Consider the following 10,174-nt stretch of genomic DNA (forward strand, 5'->3'; position numbering starts at 1 on the left):
AAAAAAAAAAAAAGAAATCAGGAAGGGGGCCAACACTTTTTCACACCACTGTGTGTGTGTGTAAAGTGATTGGGATTAAAGACAGCATTCTAATATCGTATGATAGCTTAACATGTTGTGGGAGGGTTTGTTTAATGAGGTGGGCACAGTCTGTGTTACGCCTCGGGTTTTGATAACGTGCCATCGCGTTTGTCACTGATAAATAGTTTTGCTGTTGTTTATACCAGCAGAAGCTCAGTGACTCATGATGACACATTGTGAGTAAGCGCACTTGTGCCCAAAAACAACAAACAATGCGGCTGTTCTCATTTAGACCCAATTGAAGCGTTTGTTCCACTGCTTGGTGATGGAATGACCTGTTAGACGAAATCTGTTCAACATAAACTCCAACTGTGCATTCATATTTTTTTCATGCGCTATAAATGGATACGTTTGCAGTGAAACTGTATAAATTCCCCTCTAAGTTCAAGATAGCTTCGTCTGGAGGCGTAAAGTTTGCGTGGAGAAATATATATGTATTTTAATACAGTGCTTGCCAGTTGGTGATCCCAGGCAGTTGCGTGAAGCTCCTTTAGGGGGCAGTACAGCTTCACATCGATTCCTGTTTTGATAGTGAAGCATTGTGGACCTCAGCCCAGATGTGATCAACTGGAAAAAAAGAAGTGCATCTACTCCTACAAGGACGACACAAACCTGGCAGAGGCCCCCTGCACTCCCTCCTGCCCTGCCTTATGCCCACCTGCGTGCCCATCTGCAGAAGAGCCTCGCCAGTTGTTCTGTTTGTGTGCCATGGTGAATCAAGCCCATCGGCTCCACTCCCAGGTGTGTATCTGGCTGTGTCCCCCTCCTCGAGAGCATACTACTAGCCTTTCTGGGAGGAACCAGTGATAAGATGTCCAAAAGTCCACTTGCTGTATTATGGTTTATGAACAGGAATGGAACCAGATTGTGTCCTGGCTGGTCCAAATACAGTTTTGGCTACACAGCTTTGAAAAATTTATAATTTCTTGACTCATATGCCATCAGAGAAGCAAAGGTGTGTGTTTTATGTTCCTTAGTATATGCAGCATTTATGTCATATACTGTACGTATATGCAATATGAAAGCTTTGAGAATATGCCATCAGAGAAGCAAAGGCGTGTTTTTTATGTTCCTTAGTATATGCAGCAATTATGTCATATACGTATATGCAATATGAAAGCTTTGAGATATTGCAATGACAGATATACTTGTTTTTCCCCCAAAACAAAAGGCCTTTCATGCCACATGCCTAAATTTCTAAAATGACCTTTAAGTCAACATGAAATCAAAATTGACCCAATTTACTTTAATACTTTCCTGCTCTTATTGTGCACAGCAGTGCATAATATTCTTAAGAAAAAAGTTTTATTTTATTGTAAATAAATTCATTTATTTTCCAAATGCATGTTGATGATTATATGGATTCATCATGTTGTTCATTGTTCAAATGTCAACTTGGTCTTCCGGGAAACAATCTATTGAACAACCGATCGAGAATCCCTACTCCCTAGCCTACTTTTTTCCCCCCTTTATCGCTAATTTATTTCACTTGGTCTATTTGTGCCATGCTTAGTTATGGAAGTGCCAAATTGTGAAGACCCTGCTGAAAACCAGGTTGGTGGTTTAGTTAAACTTGCATACAGACCAGTTAGCCCCAAGGTGTCCAAAAACCTTCAAAACAATCAAAGCAGTCTAACTATTTTAGCCAGGTGGAGACCAGGGGCCTGAACCATGATGGTGGCTGAACAAACTCGGGGTGACAGGAATAGTTTTGAGTTGACCAAACAAAACCAGTCCAATCCGGCTTTGTTGGTACCATGAAGCTCGTCATCAACTTTCTCTGTCAACTCAGGCTTGATCCTGAGTTAATGGCGCACGTGCACATAAAAGAGTGACATCAGTAATGAACAGCCAATCAGATGCCTTGAAACTGTGATTCACTTCTTGAGAGAGAGTCAGTGCGATTCACTACCAAAGATTAAAATATTGAACAATATGAAGAATTTAAACACATTTACAAGATGAAACGATCTATCAATGAAAGAGGATAACTTAAAGAAAACATCTTGCCTTATAATTGCAAGTAAAAGTTGTAAAGTTAGTTCATAGAGTTGATAATATTTATAGGTATAAAAACACTTAAAAATCTAAGCTCATATGTAGTCATGTTTAAAGCTATTGATTCTAAAACGTATTTATATTGCATATTATCTATATGTTTATATTCATTTAAAATAAAAGCTTAATAATTACTATTAAACTAAGCTAGCTTGTGTAATGGATTAAGGGTATAATAATTATATAAATCATTTAAAATAATCCTCTCTAAATTCAAACATCTTTAAACATTTTCTAATATGTAGAATCCTTTAATTTGGAGTAAGAGAAATTGGGGGAGTGGCTTTATTGCATCAGACATGTGTCACTTTGCTTGAAGCTGATTGGTCAAATTTCACTTTGAGATCTGTAAACCAGAACATAACCTGCCCCAGAGCAGGTTAGCTGTGGAGTGTAAGTTACTAAGGCAATGAATGCCGCTAAAAGCCAAGCCACTTTTTTATGGTACCTAAAACCCAGGATTGGTGCAAACTAAACTGAAACTTACCTGGCTAGCCAGCTAATCTGGCTTCATGGTACAGGCCCCAGCTAACCCATCTTAGGCTTTGTTGTTGGTCTTGTTGTTTTTGAATAGTGATGATAAATAGTGGAAACTTTAAATTTTTGGCAGTTCTTTCATTTTATTTATTTTTTATTTCTTGTTTATTTCAAAATCAATGAACATTCAGATGTGCATAGCAAATAAAATAAATGAGCGGTCCTGAATGATATACTCAAGCTAATGAAAATTGAGCATCACTATCTAAAAAGCTTATCTGGTGAAATAAGACACTTTAGAGCACCTGTGCCCTGCTAAACCATTTCTGTACTCTTTTCTGAAGTACTAATGAGTGGTTAAAAGCATGCTTTTTATAGATTTATTTTCTCGCTTCATATTTATGGATGAATATCCCCTGTGGCAGATATGCAACATTTAGCATCTTTACACATCCACGGGTTCCCTGAGCGATGACGCATGATGGGCCTTGTATGAAAGGTAAACTTAAGTTCTGGTAGTTCGCTCATAAAGGGTTGATGATTTAGCGAGAGGTGCATCGATCTAGCTTCATTTCATTTAGAATTTTTAATCAATAGTCATGGCCAGAGGGAGATAATAAAGAAGAGGCTACTTAATGAGACTGGTAATGGGCAGGATCCCACAGTCCTGTTTGAGGACCCAGCTGTTCTGAAGGACGAGCACACTAAGCTTTGATACCGAGGAACGGTAGGAAGGGATTACTGCTGGAAACAGGACCTTGGCTGCTCCGGGTGCTACTTGACCTTGAATAATGTCATACTTTATGATCTGTGCCGAAGTGAAACTCTGGTTCACCAACTGCGATGCCTCTCAAAATCAGTGTCTGAAAAAATGAGGAGATTGAGAAAAATTTGCTGTAATTTCTGAAGCTGAAAACTTTAAAAATGTCATAAATGGGTGCTTATTGAATGTGACACTGATTAGCCAAAGGAGCAATGGAGAAAGATGATGGACTGTTTCATTAATTATACAGTTTTATGACATTCAGAATTACACTGATGTAATGGTGCAATTTATTTGATTTAATGGGTAACATTTTATTTTTATTTTTGATGTTGGATTATAAGTCTTCTAACCAAATGTACACTTTTAATTATTCGTTTTTAGGTAGATGCCGATGGTGCAGGGAGCATTTCATTTCTCATAACAACCAGAGGCACTGTTCCACTGGTGCAATTTCATTTGAAGTCAGGCCATGTACTATAATTAAGGCATAGCTCACCCAGAACTTCAAATTTTGTCATCATTTACTCTCCCACAATTTGTACTAAACTCATATGAGGACATATGGTATTTTCTGTAGACCACATAGGAGATCTTTGGAAAGGTGTTCCTGCTTTTCCAGAAACGGCCAAACTTTAAAAATGACCAAAACAGCATATGATTTGTGCACAATATCCCAAGTATTGAAGCCAGCCAAATTTAAATGATTTACTGAAAATCTTCCCAGTTGGTTGCGAAAGGCCCATTTGAATATACACAAACTACTTGAATGAGATTTGACAGCTGAGGTAGAGAAAATTACTGCTTAAAGGGTTAGTTCATCCAAAAATGAAAATTATGTTGTGATTTATTCACCCACATCTTTCCAAAATAATTTCTTTCTTCATATGAAGTGATTGTGTCTCTTTAGGAGTCAAGGATTAAACTGCTCAATTCTTATGTATTAGTTTCATAATGTTTTCATTAACTTTTTGAAGGTTTTGGTGGAATGGACACTCCGTGTAAGGAGTGAAATCTCTCAGATTTCATCAAAAATATCTTAATTTGTGTTTTGAAGATGAATGAAAGTCTAATGGGTTTGGATCGACAAGTGGTTGAGTAAAGGATATGATTTCTTTTTAATCACTTTAACTTTCTGTTTGTGCTCCACAGAAGCAAAGCAACAGAGGCTAAGTAAATAACAACTAAACTTTATTTTTTAAGGTGAACTGTCCCTTTAAGGATGGAAGCTGTTTTGAATAAGCTCCCAATTCTAAAATTGTTGTGTCAGATGATCTGATGTTTCTGATGAATCCTATTACTTTGTTTGAAACTAACAGTCAGATTGTAACATCAGGACTGCTGAAACCGCTCTCAGTCAAAGCTTTCCGCCATCACAAGAGTGACCTTCCATCTGCCGAGTCGTGTCTGAGGGGAACTTGTCTGTCCTTGCTGGGTAGCAAATGACCCTGACACACCAGAGACTCTGTGCTTGCACCTGCTTAACTTTTCTCACCCGTCTGTCTCCCATCGTGCCAGACTGACAAAGCTCAGGGCCCTGTGGGCTCCAGACGATACTTTTCGGACCGAGCGGCACACTAGCAGTTGAGAGCGGCTTACTATGGCTTTGGCAGCATCTGTCAGCTCTGGGGTTGGTACAGCCCTTGGGGTATGATAGACTTGCTTATAAATAACCCTGAAATGAATTAAAAGAGATAAAGAGGCGCCTGTTGCCGAGGAGACGGAGAGCTCTCCGCTTTGGCCAGAGGGCCTGACTGGGGTGTTGGGACAGGCCGATATGGTCGAGAGGGAGCGGGAGGTATAATTGAAACATTGCGCCGTGGCAGAGTGGCCTTTGGTGTGATTGATACCATTTTAGAGTACTCCTGTTTGCCTGGGCTCCGGAGGATTTACCTGAGGCAGAGAATGGAAGGGGGGATGCTTAGGTGGCTCATCTGGGTTTGGCAGAAAATTGGTGCCATCCATCAAGTACCAGATTTAACGAATGCTGAAACCGGGCTGCCCGGCAAAGGATTCTTATTTAAGGCAGTGAACCAGGAAACGTGCGAGGGGCATGGACTGGTGTGGGTCTATCAATCAGCCAGTCAGCTCCTTTATTCAACAAGCGAGCGACAGCCCCTGAGGCCAGCGCATGGGGTTCCGGCTTGTTGGCCTTGCAACACTCTCCCTGAAGGGAAGTGGTGGGAAGTCAATGGGGAAAAAGAGGTAGAGAGAGTTTTGTGGAAAGGGGACAAGAAGAAGGCAACAGGGCTTGGCCGTGTCCCCTGATGAGCTAGCATGCTTCATCTTTCTTGTGCGTGGACCTGGAATTGTGGCTTGATGGGATTTTCAGCGCTGTGGCCTTCATGCCTTGCCGGCAAGCGGCCGGGGGGGCCTAAGGCCAGGCTTCCGAGCTCTGCGACAAAGCGCATGCCCTCGCTGGCTCTCTGACTCCCTTAACACTTCACCACCTTTGCCTGAACTTGCAGAAGAAAATCTAGAGTGCAGGTTTTAATAGCTCCGTAAGAGTGAAAAATGAAATGCAACTTCACATTTTCTGCGGTCGTGGAATGCCAAAGCATGGCTGAAACCCAGGGTCTCAAACTTTGATTACCTATGGGGTCAGTGGTAACATCCAGCAGGGTCCAGTTGAACAGATACAACTATTTTTACAATCATGAATTTGAACTATATAAAGTTTTTGGTGCAGTTATTAATGCATGGACAGATGTTTTCAAGGTTCCTCCCAGATCGTAGCCGTCACAGGAAGTGACCAGTCATCAGAAACTGGTTTTGAGGTTCTGGTAAGAAGATTGTGTTCATGTTTTATTCTGTAATAAGCCACTTGGAAAGTCATATATATTAGGCATATATATTAGACTTTAAGGGAATCAGGTAATATAATTAAAGCCTCAACCACAATCCAAAGAAAAAAAACTGATTTGCTTTGGATGCAGTTAAGGATAAACTGTTCAAACTAATTTGGTTGGTAGTTATGCATGTTTATCCATGTTCTGCAGTATTTAAAGTAGGGATGCACGATACAGAGTTATTATTCGATACATGATTATTTAGCTGAATAAATTGATGTTGATTTTTAAATTGTACTCCTTTTTATCTATTTTTACACTTAAATTACACTGTGCCATGTTACGCTCACTTCTTACGCTCAAAGTTAATCTTTAAAAACACTAATAATTTAACACTGTTAATGTAATCTTTAGCAAATTTCATAATAATATCCATTTTTTCCTACTGTTTATTATAGTGTGACACCTACATTCAGTATTAGTATTTGAAATGATCGAGGTTTCGTTTTTAATGTTTTGTTTTTATTTATTTTTAGACAAAACAGTATATTATTTTAATTAGCCATTTATTCGTTTTTGGCCATAACGAGATTTTTCTACTTATCATATCCAACAGAATTTGAATGTCATTTGAAGTCAAAATGAAATAAAAAACTACCTTATTAGTACTATTTTAGTACCTTATCAGTACTAGTATTATTTTATACTAAATATAAGAATAGTAAATAATTATTATTTACTTTATTACTCCAGGTTTATTGTCTTATTGTGGTCAATTCATCACTGGATGTAATCCCAGAAAAAAGGTTTGTCTTCATAATCTTTCATCAACCCATCTCTAACCACATTGCTCCATTCTGGTACATAACACTCACTTTTCACGATCCAGTCAGTTCCTGATGTTAACTTTAAGACAACAGTTTGAGAAGTAACACCAGTGCAACTACAAAACCACTGCGTGTTTGGCAGTAAACATTCGGTTGAAGTACTGTTTTGATTAATGTCTAGTTTAGGTTGGTGTCGATGGAACTTGTACGTTCTGCAGGATGAACTACAGACCATGTAAAAAAAGGACACCTGCACACCTTGTGGCACGGGGCAGAAAATTGACCTGTTTTATTTACTTCCCTCCCTTTGTCCCTGGTTCCCTCTTCTTACTTCATTCCCTGAGAAGGTTACATTTTTTCTTCTATTTATCTATTGTATAGATTTTCCCACCATCTTCTGTTCAGACAAAATGCCGCCCACTAAGAAACCGTGGAGTAAACATCATTTCATAGCTTAGCCTGAAAGGCAGGAAGGAGGCGAGCGAGGAGAGACAGAGAGGGTGGTGCACTCGCAGACACACAAAATCAATGCTGATCAATGTTTTATATCACCAAGATGCTGCTCCTCTCGACCTGCTCCGGCTGGAAAAAACCCCCACCTCCCAATCACCTCTTCTACAAGAGGGCGTCAAGTCCCTCTGGTGTTTTACCCAGAGTTCAATAACCAACTCCATCCTCAATCAAGAGTGAGAAAAGAGGACAACAATAAGCAGAAATGGAGGACACTCAACAGGCATGTAAAAGGTTGGTGCAGTGATAATAGCTAATATTAAACACATACTATGTCAGTGAATCACATCAACATATGCTGAGAAAACCATGCTAAAAAATTTTGTAAAAAAAAAAAAAGAATTAAGTAGACATTACAAAAAATGACAATAGAAATGCATGTTCTTTTTCTATGAACATAGGGTTGTCCACAGGGTCCATAGCAGTCCATTTTTTCTATATATGTCCAAGGTAGATATAGAGGCTGCTTTATATTAATATTTGTTGTATGAAGTTTGGGGTCAGTTTTTAGAGACTTGTAAAGCTGCATTTATTTAAAAAATACAGTAAAAACAGTAATATTATACATTTGAATATGTTTTATAATGTAATTTATTCCTGTGATAGCAACACTGAATTTTCAGCAGCCATTAGTTAAGTCTTCAGTGACATGATCCTTCAGAAATTATTCTAATATGATGATTTGAGTAACATTTCTCATTATTATCAATGTTGAAAACAGTTGTGCTGCTTAATATTTTTGTGAGCAAAATATGTTTGCTGCTGAATTAAAGGATTATTTCTTTAAAAAAAATCTTACGGACCCCAAACTTTTAAACGGTAGCGTGTATATAACTAGAATTTGGGAAGGAAACTCTGAATTATCATGGAAATATTGCCAAACATCAGTGCAATGCAGAAAAGCTAAATATTTTTTATCTTTTTTTCTCAATAATTGGTTTATTTATTTGGATTTTCCACAACTCTCACAAGATGTTGTCAGAGTAGCACTTATTTTGTGCACTTCTTTAATTATAAAAAGCTCATATTATTCCAAAAAACATTCACATGCAGAAAGATGTCTTTGGCCATTGCTTTGTCTTGTTTTGCAGCATCTTATGCCATGAACAGCACCTTTTTAAGATGGTGTGTGTGAAGTTTAATAACTGCATTATGTTTTATTCTTTTGTGCTGTATCTAGTTGTGTCTTAATCATATTACTATATATCATAATGAGTTGATAGCCTTACTAAAATTATGAACTAACTTTTATGGTGTCTGCATTATTAGACAAAACTGTCATTTCTTTATGATTGTCCTTTGGTGAAGGAGTTTGGCCTTATCTGTTAAAAAGTGCACACACGTGCGGTGAGGAAGAAGTCAACGTGATTGGTTTTGGCGATACGGGGAGAACATGTATTGCATTCACAGATAGAGTTGGAGTATCCAGTAAGGAATATTACAGACCAAAAAGATAAAGTGTAACACAATTTGTGTAGCGCCACAAGCTTCTCTGTTAACACCCATAAATAAATAAATAAGCAAAAGATCCAAGATATCCCATGTAATTTTCTGCCCGCCTGTGTTAAAGAGATGGAGCGTGTGCGTTGTGTAAATGGCCCAATATACTACCAAGACACTAAAATTCAATATCATCTTCTCTCACACAGTAAACAGTATTTTTTAAAAGCGTGACCAGCAAACACAGAGACAAGCAAATTTAATCCAGAGTTTTTTTAACAGGTCTGAGTGGATCGATACCACAATCCCTTAGACGCACAGAGCATTTCTAAAGCGACAACAACAGCAGGAAATAATGATACTTGGGGGGGAAAAAAGGGAGCAACTGTCAGAATAGAGACTGGCTCATCGGCAATGGTGTCTGTTCTCTCTAATTAATTTTCTCAGAAATGGAGACAAAGTGTGCCAGAGTTTTATTTCCATGCCCAGCACAAGAAGCTAATGAGTTTTCCTACTGAGCAAAGCTGAAGATAACCAGGAAGGTGATTGCGGGGGGAGGAACACATGCATACCATTCCTACTTAATGTGCTTCTCAAATGAATTTCCTATCAGCTCAACTTGTGCTATAATGGTGATTTTATAGCTCATGGAGCTTTAGCAGTGGTGAGTTGTGTTGCGGATGGTGCACAGGAGATAAAAACCTTAGGTCACTTGTGAAACAATGCAAATTGGGAAATGTGCGATATCTGTGAGTACTGGAACTGCTGTTGCTGTTTGTAGTCATGCTGTCATAATGCAGAAATTCACAAGCATTTAAAAGGATGTTTTTTTCAGTGAAATTTCAAAAGCAATAATATAGCACACAATTTGTTTGGACCACCATATGAAACTTTTATGAGGCTTTTGCTTCATTTCTTAATTCATTTTCATTGCATGACAAACATGCTCTTCAGAATTCTTCTTTTTGTGTTCCACAGAAGAAAATATAGTGTAAATTATGACATAGGTGTAAAGGCATTTCTTTAAGGTGCTTGTTGGACAACTTTTCATTAATTAATCTCACAAAATCATGTCCAGGTCACATTTCATCCCAAAATAAAATAAAATAAATAAATAATATAAATAAAAATAAACACAGAGAATTAAAAAGAAAGAAAATAAAGGCTTTTTAGGCCATTAAGACACTACTACTACTACTACTACTAGTCTACTATGCTACTACTACTAA

This window comes from Sinocyclocheilus grahami, unplaced genomic scaffold (genome assembly GCF_001515645.1).
Source record: "Sinocyclocheilus grahami isolate Dianchi unplaced genomic scaffold, SAMN03320097.WGS_v1.1 scaffold61.1, whole genome shotgun sequence".
Classification (NCBI taxonomy): domain Eukaryota; kingdom Metazoa; phylum Chordata; class Actinopteri; order Cypriniformes; family Cyprinidae; genus Sinocyclocheilus; species Sinocyclocheilus grahami.